At 30.5% G+C, this 17,949-nt stretch overlaps 1 protein-coding gene and 1 long non-coding RNA gene across 5 annotated transcripts in view; both read left to right on the plus strand.

The window, feature by feature from the left end:
• The window catches only part of LOC114167022, a 30,725-nt gene extending 21,894 nt beyond the window's left edge, over positions 1-8,831 (plus strand). For 3 of the 4 annotated variants that reach the window (XM_028051926.1, XM_028051927.1, XM_028051925.1), the window contains exon 16: positions 8,520-8,831. The gene's annotated coding sequence lies outside the window, so the exon portion shown is untranslated. The remainder of the gene's footprint in view (positions 1-8,519) is intronic. The other variant, XM_028051928.1, reaches the window with a different exon arrangement.
• Positions 8,832-16,653: 7,822 nt separating this feature from the next.
• Positions 16,654-17,319, plus strand: LOC114167469. The gene is made up of 2 exons (XR_003600229.1): positions 16,654-16,912; positions 16,978-17,319. It is a non-coding gene; the product is annotated as an uncharacterized LOC114167469 (long non-coding RNA).
• The last annotated feature ends 630 nt before the right edge of the window (positions 17,320-17,949 follow it).

The following is a 17,949-nucleotide window of genomic DNA, read 5'->3' on the forward strand; positions in this document are numbered from 1 at the left end:
AGTATAATGTTTCAAAAAATGGTTTAACTGAACAATTTGATCATTAGTATAATGTTGTGAAGAAGTATAATCTATCTTGTTGCCATCTTCCCAAATAGCTTCACTTTTATAACTTTTAAATAATCAATATATTCTTTTATTCTTCATCAATATACCTATTTTTTAAGAGTTTTATATGTTTTTGGTCCTTCAACTTTAAGTGAAAATTTGAATTAGTCCCTCTTGGAAACCTTGAACCAATTTAGTCCCTCAACTCTCTAAATGCATGGATTTAGTCATTTTAATCAAATTTTATTAAGTTTATTTGACGTTTGAAACACATTTCATTATAGTATTTTTAGTTTGTTTACACTTTTGATACATTTTTGCTTCAACGTTAGTTGAGAAACGCATTTCAAACGTCAAATAAACTTAAAAAATTTGGTTTAAAGAACTAAATCCACACATTTCAAAATATGAGGGACTAAATTGGTTCAAGGTTTCCAAAATGGACCAATTTCAATTTTCACTAAAAGTTAAAGGACAAAAAACATATTTAACTTTTTTTAAAAAAATAATATTAAAAATAGTTTATAATAATCTAACAAAGAATTGAGAGGCGTAATTATTAAAGGAAAAATATATTATAGTTAACTCATAGTTAAAGATCAGTTATGAAAAAACACATAAATCATCAAAGGCTCATAAAAAATGAATATACCAAAGATTCATTAGATATATAAAAAAAATTAACTATTAAATTAATATTTCATTATCAAGTAAGATAAAAGAGAGTTACTTATTTTTCTTCAAAAAAGAAATAGGAGAGATGAGAGAAAAATAATGAGTTTATATCTAATTCCCTTTTTTCTACAAAAACAAAAAAAAAATATATGAAAGTGACAAATGAGTACAATTTGTATAAAACTAACAAGACAATAAGAAAGGAAATCAAAATATCTTAATAAATATTTTTTAATTAATCTTTTGGTTATTACTTTTGTTAAAAAATATTAAGTTGGTTCTCTAGTTTTTTTTGTCTCATTTTGGTTTTGAATTTTGAAAAAACTGATGCAAGTTGGTCATTTTCATTAAATTTCTTAAAAAGAATCAATGTTTTTCCTTAAAATTGAAGTTGAAAATAAAGATGACTTGTTTTGTTGGTGCGAAACGGATCAATGCTTTTTCATTAAAATTGAAGTTGTAAATAAAGATGACTTACTTTGTTGGTATAATTAACATAATCCTACTGTCAATTTTGGCAAAAATCCTCTTCAATAAATTTAAAGAAAATGACCAAATTGCATCAATTTTTCAAAATGGCGTGGTGGCATTTTTGCAATTTTTTCCAAGTTTTATGCATCAATTTAGCATATACCCGAAGCAGAAAACATCTTTCTTCTTCAGTTATAAGAAAATCGGTGCCAAAAAGTTGGCCAGTATTTCCAAAATGCCACTATGGTGATATTTGGCCTCGGGTGAAATTGAACCAGTGCCAAAAAGGAGTTTCTACCTTGGTTAAAAGTTGAACCGAGGTAAAAAAGTTGGCCAGTATTTCAAAAATGCCACTAGGGTGATATTTAACCTCGGGTGAAATTGAACCGATGCCAAAAAGCTTTTATGCCTCAGTTAAAAATTGAACTGAGGCCATATCCTTTAGTTAGGGTTCAAATCGTGAACCCATTTCACTCTTCTTCTTCTTCCCCACGCCTCTAACCTCCATTCTCTCTTCTCTTTCTCTCTCTCTCTCTTGGAAACCAGCATCCACCACAGTGCCACCATTCTACTCCGACGAACGTAGCCACTACTTTGACGAACCTCTACAACGTCTTCTTCCCCACTTCTAACCACCATCGTGCCACCATTTCTCGCAAGGGGTAAGTTTAAAATGTTTTCCCGCTTTGTTTTCGTTTTGAAAACGCGTTCCACTTTTGTATTTCTTCCATCACTAATTGCCAACTTTTACACTTTTGGGCCGGACCTTGATCTGACCGGCGCACGTCACTTTGAGGGAGGTTGGTTCTATGATTGTCGAGCCCATTGACTTGGTTTTGGACCATAATAAAGGACTGGCTTGGCCTTCGGCACCGCCTCTATGGTGGTGGTTGTTATGGTGGCATTATGGTAACGAAAAAAGGCAGTATATGGCCTTGTTTCTCTACATAATTGAGGCAAAAAGAGATAGTATATGGCCTCAGTTCTCTATAAAACCGAGGCAGAAATAGGGTTTTGCTGCCTCGGGTAACACCTGAAGCCAAAAGCTTATCCTTTTTTGTCTCGACCTTATATGTCTCAATTCTAGAACTAGGGCAGAATAGTAAAAATAATTGTTGTCAAATACCCTTTCTGCATTGGTGTAATACCATGCACGAGTTCAAGTGATTCCTCTCCCAAAAAATTATTACGTAACATTGCTTCAAAAAGCACAACCTAACTCTATAAAAAAAGTCATGTTCATCCTCTTTGCTAAACCATTCAACAAAGAAGTTTTGGGATGAGTTTTCTTATGTTTGATACCCTACTACATCCAATAAACATCAAAGGGTCCTTGGTACTCACCACTGTTATCATTTTGAATACATTTTAACTTCTAGCTTGATTATCTCTCGACCAAAGCATGATTTTCTTTGAAATTTTCAAGTACTTGATCCTTTCTCTAAAATACATAAACTTATAGCTTATTGGAATAATCATCAATAAAAGTAACAAAGTAAAGTACACCACTAAACCACTTTACCTTTAATGGAGCAAAAAGTCAAAATGCAACAATTCAAACAACTTTTCCTTAAGGGAGGATCCTTCTTCAATGATATTTGATCTATTTACCAACCATGTACAAGAACCTTTCTCCAATCCCAAAACACATATTTTTAGCTAAGCAACTAAGCTTTTCTTTTCATTGATATAACCGAGCCTTTGGTGTCAGAAAGATGCCTTCATACACATAGCATTTACATTGTCTTTTAGCAACCAAAAATTTAGTCCAATTTAACTTACAATTTTTCTCCCTTCTAGCCACAACCAAGTTACCTTTAGTGAACTTCCATTTACTAGAATGAAAGTGATTGTCATTAAGGGTGAGCAAGAATATTCAAACCACCTGAAACCGTTAAACCCAAAAAAGAAAATAAGGACTCAATTGGCTATGTTTGAATTAGGTTCAAATGGATAAAACAATGCAGATATAAACGGTCGGGTTCAGATACCAAATTAAATTTATGTGGATACCCAACCCGATCCGGAACTACTAAAACATTTTCTTAAACCCAAATTTGTTGATCTCCTCAACCGCACCTGCCAATAACCTTTGAAAGCTAAAGCAACGATCTGCCAAAACCTTCTATAGTTTTACAAGAACAATAGACAATACAAATGTCTCATATCTTTCGTGTGCTCCTTTCTTGCATCTCAACTTGCAAGTAGCTCCCCTAACTCTAAGAAATGATTTTGCTTTGGAGGAGGGGTGACAAAGAAGATAGTGGAATTGCCTACCAAGCTTGTAGCGTCTTAGGAAAGTGTGTGGTAGGTAGTTATGAATCGATATGCTCTGATCTACCTCGATCAACTTCGATCTACCTTAATCTGCTCCAATCCGCATTTAACTACTTTGATCTACCTTGATCTGCTCTGATTTGCTCCAATTTGTGTCGTAGGTGGTAGTGTAGTGGCATTTACACAATTTGTGCAATGACATAGTAATAAAGAGAACCAAGGATAGTGGAAAAACTATGGTTGGAAATCATCTTCCTCTCTATTCGTCACATTTTTTACATTTCATTCGGGTAAACCATCATTCATCCGCATTTAACCAAATCTGAACTAACCCAAACCCACTTAATCTAAAAGTTAAAAAAGTTGGATACGAATTTTAATTATTAAATTTGGGTTGGGTTGGATTGGTCATATTAGACCCGAATCTAGCCTAATCCAATTGTTGCTCAGCCCTAATTGTCATAACCACTATCATAACGAAAATACAGAGATAAAGTTAAAGCGAACATATGAAGCTTGTTTATCTCCTTAAAGTAATAATTGCACTTCAATGTTCGTTTGCAATCAAACATTACAAACACCAATAACCTTTGAAACAACATCATTATTTGTCTTCAAAACTCCAAAATCACCAAAAGTGAAAGATGTATAGAAATCATTCCTTAGTGTAACATGCAGTGTAGCACCGTTATCAATTATCTATATCCTCACATTAGATACAAGATTAATAGACTTATAGTCACAAAAAAGATCAAGATCGCTACATGTAGTAGTAGTAGTATTATCATCATCATAATTGTGATCATTCTCTCTCTACTTGATCTTTTCATCTTTGTTATCCATTTTCCACTTAAAACAGTATCTTTAAATGTGCCCATGTTTATTATAATAATTACAATCCACATTTTTGTATCTTAAGTTGGACTTGATCTTATTTTTCTCCTTACCAACTTTCAGTTCCTTTATCTAACCACTCTCTCTCTCTTTTTTTGTTACAAGCATATGAAACTAAGATGAAGAATCGTGTGCCTTCCTTCTTATCTCTTCATTAAGATTACCACTCTCTACCAATTGAAAAGAAACAATGTCATTAGGGACTAAGTTTCTAATTGAAACTCAAAATATCTCCCAAGACTTAGGTAGAGCATTCAATAGTCAAAGTCTTAAAACTTCATAAAAATGCATACCCATTCATGATAGCTAGTCTAGAAGCCCTTGAAACTTATTTAAATGATTTGAAATGGAAGAACTCTTCTTATACTACAAATTCGTCAAGTAATTCAACAAATATAATTTATTATTGCCTAACATAGAAGCATACTAAGACTCAAAATTCTCTCACAAAGTTCTAGCATGTGCTCATTGACAAAATGATTATAAACATGATCTTATATGTATTGCTATGTAAAATCACACACTGTTGGTGCTCAAAATCCCATTCTTCACCAAACATCGAATTCGACTTCATAGTTTTTGCTAACACATCCATATATGATGGAAGATTGTGTGTGTAATGGAAGAGTTATGCAAGAGTGGGGGAGAGGTCCTGGGGGGAAGAGGTCAGTGTCCACGATGCCCAATATTAATGGCAAAGTTTTTGTTAAAGAGGTGGGTGGTTTAGAAGGAAGAAGGTTGTGCGAGAGCGATGGAGAAGGGGCGAGGTGTAGCAGGTTAGTGTTGCCAGATAAGGGTGGGCAAAAAATCCAATTTTCATGATCCAATCCACTTTTTCTCTGATCCAATCCATTTAATATCCATTTTATTAAAACTCTAATCCATTTAAAATCTATTTTATTGGATCTAGATTTCAATATAATCTACATTTTATATATTTTATGAATTGGATATCCATTCTCTAAATCTAGATTTTCAAAATGGATAATCCAAATTATCAATTTATATTTTTGGTTAGGTTAAGGTCGAGACTGACTAGCCCAAATTTAGTTGTACTTGACTAGGTCGGTATGACCCTATATGAAATATGGCTGAATTCGGTTGGATTCAGTTAAGTCGGTCCCGATCAAAATTTGGCCTAGCCGATCTTAGACAAAATTTCGAAGTATTTGGTCAAGTTGACCCGGGCCCCAATTTGACTACATTGGGCTGAGTCGACCTAGACAAAATTTGACCGTATTTGGCGAAGACTGTCGCGACCACGATTTAGTCGTATTCAGCCTAGTTGGCTTCGGTCAAAATTTGGTTGAATTCAATCGAGTTGGCCCCGATCGAGATTTGGCCAAGTAGGCCTTGACCCGAATTTGGCCGAGTAGGCCATGACCCAAATTTGGCCGTATTAAGTTGAGATGACCTAGGACGAAATTTGGTCGTATTCGAACGAGTCGGTCACGATCAAAATTAGGTAGTATTCAACTGAGTCGGCCACGATCAAAATTCGGCCGAATTCCATTGAGTTCGTTTCGATTAAAATTTAGTAGTGTTGGCCTCGACCAAAAATTTTGGTGAGTTTGTCCTATCCCGAGTTTAGTCGTATTTGACAAAGTCGATCGCGACCAAAATTTGGTCGTATTCAAGTGATTCGGTCTCAACCTAAATTTGGCCAAATTCAGTCGAATTGGCCATGAGCAAAATTTGGTTGAGTTGGCCCTAACCCATTTTTAGTCGTATTTGATTGAGTAAGCTTCGGACAAAATTTGACTACATTCAGTTGAGTCGGTCTGATTAAAAATTGGCCATATTCAGCTGGACCGACGAATTTAGTGGAATCAACCCTGATCGAAATTTGACTGATCAAGCCTTGACCCAAATGTGGCCATATTTGGCCAAGTCAACTCCGGCAAAAATTTGGTTGTATTATGCAAAATCGGCCTTACTCGAAATTTGACCAAATCTAGTCAAGTTGATCCCGACTGAAATTTTGTCGAGTCAATCCTGGCCCAAATTTGGTCACATCGTCCCTGACCAAAATTCGGCTAAATTCGACCAAGTTGTGCTCGACCAAAATTCGGTCAACCCTAACCGAAAGTCAATCGAGTTCGTCCCATGCTAAAATTTGGCCTCGTTGGCCTCGACAAAAAATCTGCTGAATTTTATGATGTCGACCCAGTGGACCCAAGTTTTAGAAAATTCAATTTAAATTTATTTTATAAAAATTGAATTTTGGATTTTGAACTTGATCCAAATATTTTGATCTAGATTTAAACTCGATCCAAATATTTTGATCTGGATTTTTAAAAAAATTCAATCTACTTTTTCTAAAAGAATGGATTTGGATCGAAAATCTAATCCAATTATCTAGATTCAAAATGGATGTAGATTGGATCATTAAAAATTCAATCCATGATCACCCTTACTCGTACTACATAGGGTTTACACTAAAGTTTTTGCCAAAGGGAGGAAGAAAATGGTGTGGAGAAGAAGGGTGTTAAGCCTCTGACAAGTGTACCAGGTCGCGCAGGTAGTAATTGGTGAGACTAGGATATCGTTTCCCAAGAGGCTCGTGTATACTAAATAATCATGCAATTAATAACTAATTTAAACTAAAGAATGAATCCATATTTTAAGTTTAATGTAAGAAATTAAATTTTGCATAAATGATTCAAATTGAACTTTGGAAGTTAAATGCACTTATTGAATGAAAAAGATTAAAAATGATATGAATTGATATTGTCGGGGTTAGAATTCACCAACTATGCTCTCATGAAACTACAATTTTACATCTTCTACATTAATATGCTAATGTTAACCCATAATTCTACTCAAATCCTAATTCCTTAATGGATTGAGCCTAAATTTCCTTATTAAGAGTCAATCCCTTGAACTCTTAATAAGCAAATTTGCTTTATGCACTAGGGTTTAAGACAACCAATGAGTCAAGCTCCATTCCTAGATACAAGCTCCATTCCTAGATACAAGCTCCATTGAGTTTTCTTGTTCCAAATAAAGGTTTTAAAAGATATTTCCACACCCAATGAACCAAATATCATGCAATGGATGACCAAATCAATGCAAGCATTAAGTGAAGAAACAAGAAGACTAGCATTCAATGAAAGAGGCATTTATATATTCAAAACATTGCAATTACAAGAGAGTGCAGTGACTACATCTAACCCCAACAAAAATGGGTTTAGCTCTCCAATGTCATGGAGAGCTTAAGCTTACAAATGGAAGAAATGGAAGAGAAAGGAAATACAAAGAGAAAGAAGGAGTCGTTCCCACAAGCCCTAACACACCTTCAAGCTCTCCAAAATGTGTTCTTCGTGCCTCCACACTGCCAAAGATGTTCCCCTCGATAATCCAGAAGAAATAGGTTTAATTTTTTCACATCAACACAGGTGTCGCTTAGCATTGTCCCCGCATTGCTCAGCGTAAAAAAATGCGAACCAATCAGCGCTCAGTGCCCAAAAATGCGAACCAAATGGCGCTGAGCGTTGGCGTTGAGCATCTAGAAATGCGAATCAACTGACGCTCAACGCTGATTCTGGAGCTCAGCGTTGGAAAATACGAGAAGAGTGGTGTTTAGCCTTGGTGCTCAGCCTTGAAATGCTATGTTCATATGTTCAATTTTGGTTTTTTTCTTCTTTCTTCTCTGGTTGACAACTTCTTTGGCTTGAGACAAAAGCTTCCTATCATTAAATTGAAAAATGGAAATTAGTGGTATAATTATATCTATGTAACCCATATTGTATTTATTCACAAAAGCAAAGTAAAAGTGAGGATTAAATGGGTTAACAGCTCAAGAGAAGTTGAATTTATTAGCAAAAGATAGCTAAGATCATGGTAAAAATAAACATTATCAATACGGAGGAGGAAGAAGATGATGAGAATAAGATAAGGAAAAATGGTCTTTTCACTTTGCCTATAGAGTTGTAGGGAAAAACTATGAAGGTGTGGGAAAAAGGACCATTAGGTTAAGTGAGGCAAAATGAACTTAACTAATTTGAACTTTTTACAAAAATAGTTTGGAGTTCAATCCAATATAGTCATATTAGCCATTATGCTACTTTTACTCCTTCTATAATTAAATTTATAATTTGTTTTTCTTAACTACTGTTATAAAAGTAAAATAGTTGTTTTTATAATTTTTCTAGGTTGAATATGAGTTGCCGATTCCAATATTTGCAGTAATAAAGAGGAGATTGAAGGCATGAAGATATGAAGATGAATATGCCTCTGTTTTCCTACGCATGTCTGTATGTTCAACAAATAAAAAGTGTGTCACATTCTAAAACGTCTGTATGTTCCACTTAATTAATGATGATGAAATACATTCTTCTATTGCATATACTATTTGGGATCGTAAGTGTTATACGGCTATGACCGTCTAAAACGATGAATTGATGAAGTGTGTCACTAAATATTGACATTGACGGTTTAAATATGTATGTATGTTGTATTTTATATTTTCTCAGTTCATATACATAATTTTATCTAAATTTTAGGTTTTAATACCTTATTTTAATTTATATTTCCTAGGTTTATTTGTATATAATTTTATCTATATTTTAGGTTTTGACATTATACTTTATTTTAATTGATGTAAAACAATTTTACTATAACAAAATGTCAAATTAACTTCTAAATATTACTGTTAGTTAATTTGCAACGTTATTAGAATATACTAAACTAACTATAATGTGACATAAAAGCTTAATTTGCAAAAAGAAATGTTAAAAAGTTAAAAAAAACCTTGTTCGTATAATGTTAAACACTAGTATCTAGGTGGACATTAACTATTATTAATTGTTTTTAGTAATTGAATATTTATGTTAGTATGGAATTAGTGTTCACTACTATACTCTTGGACACTAATAGAACCAATATCTATCTAGTCAATTCTAATTGCCCTTTATTTTAAAATAGTGGGATTCTAGTCCAAATTTCATCTTGAGGTAAGAAAATCCATCTTTTTCAAGACTTTCCACCTGGAAGTGCTAAGAAATGGAGAATGCATGTGGTTAATGTGGGGTTCATATTTCCTGTGCTTTTATTTAGTTGTGGTTAAAAACATGTAATTAAAATGTATTCCTACAATTCTCAACAAATTTAAATTTTATCTTCCCAAATTTAACTTTATTTTTAATTAAAAATATGAATATCCATTTAATTTTCATATCATTTTCATTATTTAATTTAAAATTATACCATATTTTTTAGCAAATGGTAATCACTTACTTTTATTTATTAAAAAAAATAATCTATCATACACATCACATCATATACTAACTTTCACAGACTTTCATCTCAAATCTACTTAAATCACATAATATATCCCTTAATACAAATAACAACACAATTCTCTCTGTCTCCTCAAATTCATCCGGTCATTCTCCTTCAAATTCACTTCCCAACAAACACATCCTTAGTAATAAAATTAGAAAAGAAGGTGAAAGAAGTTATGAGTTCAACTTCTTACACTAATAAAAAACTAACGTTTAACAATGACGATCAAAACAAAAAATTAGTCAACACTAAGATGATGTCGATTAATTTTAAATTTTTTAAAAGGTAAAAAATAAATATTAAAAATAAAAAATGTTAATGTCAATATGATCGACTGTACCTAGAGATGGCAAATAAACTTGTACCCGTGGGTATTGCCCGAACACGTCCCCGTTTTGACAGGGTATCTGCTTTGACTGGGTATGGGTATGAGTATGGAAAATCCCCGACTTTTTCAATTGGGTATGGGGATGGGTATGGGGATGTACATATCCCGCCATAATATCCGTCACTAGGGATGTCAAAAAAATCCGTACCCGCAGGTATCCGCGGATAAAACCCGCAACGGATAGGAAATAGATATTAAAAATGGATACCCGCTACCCGCGGGTATGGATATTTTTGATACCCGCATGTTAACGGGGCGGGTACGGGTATCATAGTATCCGTACCCGTGGATACCCGTACCCGCTAAACTTTACCTTATATATATATATATATATATATATATATATATATATATATATATATATATATATATATATATATATATATATATATATTAGTAAACAACATTATGAGTCTTCATCCAATAATGGTGGTCAGATTCTTACCCTACAAATGAGTAAATTACTTCCATATACTGTGGATGTATTGATGTGTCTCTAAGACTGGTTATGGACCAACATGGAAGGTAATGAAATTAACACTTTTATTTAGATATTTTAATTAAGTGATTGTTAGAAATTTTTACTGAACTTCTTATGTTTTAAGGCTCTTCTAGATTAAAATTGGACAACATGAAACTTTATACAATGTTGCAAGAGGTGGACATTGATGAAGTTAGTAATTTCTTTAATATTTTATTCAAAAATAAACTACAATATAAATTGGTAGTGATTTTTTATTTGTTTGTTTTTCAAGAATCAATCAGAGAAAGAGTACTTGTTGATCTAAGCATTAATTATGATTAAATATTTATTTTTTAAAATATTTTTGTAAATACCCGCGGATACCCGTGGATACCCGCGGATATGAAAAAAATAGACGGGTACTCGCATAACGGATACCCGACGGATATAGATATGGGTACGGGGCAAATATTTATCCAGCGGGTAGGGTACGGGGGAGCTACTACCCGTACCCTACCCGCCCCGTTGACATCCCTATCCGTCACCAACATATCTCTATCTCCGTTTAAATTATGAAAATATTCATAATTAATTAAGTAACCATATATATATATATATATATATTTATATATATGCATATGTACTTTCCATTTTTTATTTCTTCTAATTATTTGGCTTGTCATCAAACACATTCGCATCTCCAATATATTTTTTATCTTATCATAACATTTATGTAATTATGTTAATATGATGTATGTGAATTAAAAAAAATTATGTCTCACATTTGTATAGTTTTATTATTGTTAATATTTTTATATATTGTATATTTTCCTTTCACATAAGAATGTTTAATACTCTCAATTTAAGTGTTTAATAGCATAAACCTTTCATTTACTAGGTAATATAAAAAAAATCTTTACTTACTTATTATTAATAATTTTTGTTTTATTTGAAGAACTTTTGTTTCTCCAAAACAATTTTCATTATTTCTCAACCATTGAGTATGTTTGTTGATATTTGAAAAGTTTTCTTAGATCTACAAGGTATTTTTCATCTTATCATAATCTAAATTAAATTGTACATTTGTTTTCCTTTGTGTGATTTCTTTCAATAGTCTCTCAAATTATTTCTAAGACACACATTTGTTAATTTTTTAACATTTTTATTTGTTGTTTATTTTCATCATGTATAATATTATTTCGATGTATTTTATCTAATTATTTTTTATTTTCTAACTCTTTATCAATCATATTGTAATTTTTCACTATAATTGTATAAATAACTTTTATTTATTACAATATAAAACTTTAATGTAATTACCATGAATTTTTTTTATCACCATCCAACATACATTGAAGTTCAAAAGATACAAGATCTATGTAAAAGATTTATTATTATGTTTATTATTTGTTCTTTGCAATCATTTTGATCAAGTGATGTATTATAACTTTTATTAGTGTATAAAAAATAGATTCATTAGAATTTTAAAAATTGAGGTAAACAAACATTTAAAATATATTTTAATTTGAATATTTTTTTTCCTTTTATATTTTTAAATTTTATCAATTAGGTTTCATTAATGTTTGTAGTTTGCAAATTTAATAAATGTTTTGATTCTCATAAAATTTTATTTGGTATTCTAATATAAAATGTAAGCAATTATAATTTATTTCAAAGTATTTGATATCGAAGAAACAACCATCCTATAATATTGAATATTTGATAATATTATGTTTCCTTTACCATAATTTTTTATTATTTTATAAAAAGTAATTAAAATTAATATTAGAATAGTAAGAAAATGGGTACGGGTATGGGTACGAGATTATACTCGTTACCCGTGGGAATGGGGATGGGACAAAAGTTTGATACCCGTTAGATTTGGGGATGGAGATGAGGATGAATTTTTTTAACGGGGATGAGTATGGGATAGCGAAACTCGTCCCTGCCCCGCCCCGTTGCATCCCTTACCCTTATTTAATTTTAGTATTTATATTTATTTAGGTTGAGTAATTTGATGTATAAATTCTAAAAAGTTATTGTAACATATATATATATATATATATATATATTAAAATTGTAAATAGAGGAATTAAATTGAAAACAATCATTGTTATGCTAAAATGTGACACGATCGTGAATTTGTAAATAGAGGGATTAAATTGAAAACAACCATTGTTATGCTAAAATGTGACACGACCGTGAATTGATATGTGACAATTTTTATTTTCTTAATTTAAAAATAAAAAATCCCACAAAATAATAAGTGGCATCTACGAACACAACAATAATATCAACTTAACAAAAATTGCCAAATTAAACATTTTTTGAAAAATTGTAAACTAAATTGAACAAAAAAATAATAAAAGAACCAAAATGAATCAAACCAACAAATTAAATTAAAGGACTAAATCACTAATTAAAATTATTTTTAACTAATCCAAAAATAAAATCTTATTACTTTTACCATGAAAGATGATGTAATAATCTTCATATTATATTTATTAACTTTTAATTTTATCTATTACATCAATCAAATCTTTCAAAGATTTTCAGACAATTTATTTTTGCATCTGGTCTTCTTAACCTCCAAATCATTTCGAAAGAACAATTAAATTCATCCACTGACATTTACTCAAACGAATACTTTGCAATATTGTCTTTCTATATATTAACTTAAGTTAATGTCTTATTTTGCAAACATTCAAGAGTATTGATTAGGTAGGATAGAATGTGCAAAATTTATAATTCAGATATACAATAGTATTGATTAGGATATGTATTTGGATTGTGGATATTCCAATTGTCTTTTAAATGTATTTGGATTGTGGATGTTTCATAAAATATTTTTTTTGGTCTGTGCTGATTTTTTTAAAAAATTATGCAGGTTTAAATGTGGGAATGATAATAAAACAAAAAATGTATTTAAAAAAAAGTATATTAGGCCTCAGTTCTTACCATAACCGGAGCAAAAAGGTGGTCTATGGTCTTAGTTCTTACAATAACCGAGGCCAAATGCTCTGCAAATTTCTAAATTAATTAAAAATTTTGTGAACCTATGGCTTTAGTTCAGGCAAGACCGGAGGCAAAAAAGCGCCTCTATGGCTTCGATCCATGTACAACCGAGGCAGAAAAGCGCATTATGGCTTCGGTTGCCTTAGTCTTATCTTGGTCAGATGCTTTATTTTTTTCTTTAATGGTATCACCAAGACCCATCGCATCTAAATGAATTTCAGCATCCAATATCCAAGATAAATATTTTTTTTCCCGTAATATCAAGAGCTACAAACTCAAGTTTTGCAAGGTTGGACATGATTAGATCTATCTCATACAAAAAAAATATTAATAATAATAATCATCATTTTTCGTGTATGAAAATATAGAATTGATGAAACAATATTAATTTATATTATATAATGTAAACATAAAATGTGAAAAGAAAATTATAATTCAATCAATATATGTAAGAAAAATGTTTATTGTGTGTAAAAATGCTCTAAAATTATTCTTTTGTGTAATAAATTGTATTGTGTTTTATTTTGTAATATTACATTTTAATTATTTTCATTATTACCTGTGCGTAATAACATCCATTGGTTTTGTTATTAAAAATTAAAATTTCCACCACAAAAACAAATATTTATAAGTAGCACGTCTAATTTATTTATTTATTTTAGAATGATAATTCAATTTATTAATTTTAATTTTATTAGGTATAAAATCATTCGATATATTTTGAATGAAATTTATCATATGATTTGGTACATCGAGAAAAAAAAAATTTAATTCTAAAAAAAAACACCACAAAAAGTGTAAATTAGGATTTCTTAATTTTAAATAATAAGAATTTAAATTTCTATTTAAAATATAAAATATTATTATTTTATATTTTCATAAAAGTTTGTTAAACATATGGCTTAAAAGGTTGTTTTGTAGCATTATTTTTATTTATTTTATCATCATTGAAACAATTCACAACAGAAAGAGTTTTAATAACTTAAATTTTAATGATTTTAAATGCTATTCTGATGAAAAAAAAATGTAGAAGTTAAAACTTGAGTTTACATTTTAAACAAATATTAACAATATTAAGCATTCAGAAAGTTATTATACATACATTTATATGTACCTAAACATGCATATAAAAAAAATGCAACACACAAGCGTCTCCAAATTAAGAGCATCCCAGCGGTAATGAAATGAATTATTTTACATACAACTTTCATGTTTTATTTTCTTTTTCGGATTATTTCTGGCATCTTTATATAAAATCTATATATGTAAAACTTCAAAGGGAAAACAAATATGATTTCAAAAATAAATTGAAATGAATGACGAGATAAGCAAGGAATTGAAACCTAGAGTCAAAGAAATGTTATGCAAAAGAACCGCTAAGAGTGAGTGAGTTGACTCAATTGATTAGAACCTCGTGTTGATAACGTGTTATAAAATAGAGGGGAGAGGGAGAGAATAGAGAGTAAAGACTGATTTTTTGTGTATCATTATTAATAGGAGAAGTCCCTATTTAATAGATACAAAAACTAACCCAAAGGGATACAACTAATAGTTACAATACTAATGATAACATCAATAGCAATCAATCATAGGTAACTGCTAATGGTTACAATACTAATGATAATCATTTATAGCAATCAATCATAGGTAACGACTAACAACTCAATGGACAACTATAAATTTCATAACAAAAACAACCATTGTTATGCTAAAATGTGACACGACCATGAATTAACATGTGACTGTTTTTATTTTCTTAAAAAATAAATAAATAATCCCACAAAATAACACGTGGCATCTATGGACACAACCAGAGGCGAAGCCTCGTAGGAGTTGAAAATTTTAAAATTATAAATAGTATATTTTAAAAATTGATGATAATTAAATTGTGTCTCTTTATTTATTTTATAAAATACAATATTTATTGTTAATAAATAATAAAAAATAAAAAAATATTTAGGTTTAATTAGTCTTCTAGTATCTGTTTTCGTCTAAAAATATGAAATTGCCACTAAATTGAAAGTAAAAGAACAGGAATATCAACTTACATTTTTGGAAACAATAACTAAAAGAGTAATTAAATCAAACATTTATTAAAATAATTTTATTTTCTTCTGTCATTGCCTTTTAAAATTTTAACAAAATTGTATTCATCTCTCACTATCATATGTTTTTTTGGTGAAGAAAAAATGGAGTTAGACACGTACTCATTATGTTTGCTCTCATTTCTCATCTGTTTCCTTCATTTCTTGAAGAAAGAAAATGTAACTCTCTCTTGTCTTACTTGATAATGAAATATTACTTTAATAGTTATTAAAATTATTTTTTATCTCATGAGCCTTTTGTATACTTACTTTTTATGATAATAGAAGAAAACAAAACATGTATTATATGTTTTTTATAACCGATTTTTAATTGTGACTTGATTATAATATATTTTTCTTCTAATACTTATGTCTCTCAATATTTTATTAGACTATGATAAATTATTTTGTAGTATATTTAAAAAAAAAAAGCATATCGATGAAGAATAAAATAATGAATTTATTTTGTAGGAGTATTAAAAGGGAAGCTACACGTGAAGATGAAAACCAGTTAAATTATATTTCTTCACATCTTTTAAAGTATTTAAAGCATTATACTAATAATCCAATTTAACGATCCAATTGTTTTATAGAAGAGTCATTTTTTAAAGTGTTATATTAATGGCTCAATCAAATGATCAAAAAATTATATTATTCTAGCCCCTCCAAAATTTTTGTCAAGATCCGCCATTGGACACAACGATAATATCAACTTAACAGAAATGCCTTGATTGAACATTTTTTGAAAAATTATGAACTAAATTGAACCAAAAAATAATAAGAGAACCAAAATGAATCAAACCAACAAATTAAATTAAAGGACTAAATCACTAATTAAACTTATTTTTAACTAATCCAAAAATAAAATCTTATTATTTTTACCATGAAAAATGATGTAGTAATCTTCGTATTATATCTATTAACTTTTAATTTTTTTCTCTTACATTAATCAAATCATTCAAAAATTTTCAGAAAATTCATTTTCACATATACTCTCCTTAACCTCCAAAATCATTTCAAAAGAACGTACAAATTCATCAAGTAACATCTACTCAAATCCAACTTTACAGTTTCCTTCGAATCCATCTATTTAAAAAAGTGCGAGTAAAAGGAAAACAATGTACCACATATATATTTTTACAGTCTCTCTTCAATTTCACTTTACCTTTTCGACTTTGAGCTTTCCCTCTTCGATATCACTTTCCCTTTTCAAAAGTTCCGCTTCCATCCTCCATGCCCTTTTTTAATTTGTGCTACCATCTAGCATGCACCTTGTCGCTGCTGAGGTGTGAGGTCCAATGTATCAATAATGTAAGCAATCTAGCATAACCCTTACGTATCTCTCGTAATTTGAGAAACCCTCTTGTTCATTGAAGGTTTCTGCATCGGGGCTGAAGTTTGTCATCATTGGGAGGAGGCGAACATGCAACATGCAAGCTACGATGCCTAAGAAGATCCACGAGATTAAGGATTTCTGATAGCACGGAGGAATGATGCAACGTTGATGAAAATCGAGAGGGGCAGAGATGTTCTTAAGTTCAAGGTTTGATGCTCCAAGTATTTGTACACGCTTTGTTAAGTTAAAGACCTGTAAAGGTGCTCAATGCGACACCATTAATTTCTCTTTTTATCCCTTCATGTTCTGGATTTGTAGCTTGGTTTTTACGTACTAGTAATTATTACGCAGTGATGGTCTGGCAGAAGATTTTTGTTCTCAATTTTAGTATTTTACACTTGTTCAATTTTAATTTGCTTTCTAATGTTGTAAGGCCGATTTGATTTTTTTTTTCTTTTTGAATTGTTGTTTTTGAGTTTAAATCTAGTTTTAACGTGTTGCCATCGTCGCTATTGTTTATATTTGTATTGTAGTTATATAACTCCTGTATTTAATTTTAATGTTTAATTATGCTTTTGATTTCAATTTTTTTTCTCAAAAATATCGATTTAGTTTCTTTACTTTTTATATGTATCAATTATGTCTCATTTTCGAAAAATAGTATCATTCATGTTCATTTTCATTAAGTTGGTCTAAACAACGTTAAGAGAACAGGGACTTGACATGTTTATGTCTGCGTGAATAATGACAAAGAATTTACTAAAACAAATTACTGTCGTGGAAAATTAGATTTTAATAATTAAACCTAATTTTATATTTAGGATTTTTTCAAGAACATAAATTGGGTATGAATATGTGAATTTGGGATTTTTTTAGTTAAAGAAAATGGGGTCTCTAGAGTGATACAAGATTGAGCGGATAGGTGAAGGGGAAGGAATTTGAATGCCAGATGGGTGAAATGTTGTTGATGCCATTTAAACCCAAATCATTCAAAGATACCTCTCCAAAGGAA

This window comes from Vigna unguiculata, chromosome 10 (assembly GCF_004118075.2).
Source record: "Vigna unguiculata cultivar IT97K-499-35 chromosome 10, ASM411807v1, whole genome shotgun sequence".
Classification (NCBI taxonomy): Eukaryota; Viridiplantae; Streptophyta; class Magnoliopsida; order Fabales; family Fabaceae; genus Vigna; species Vigna unguiculata.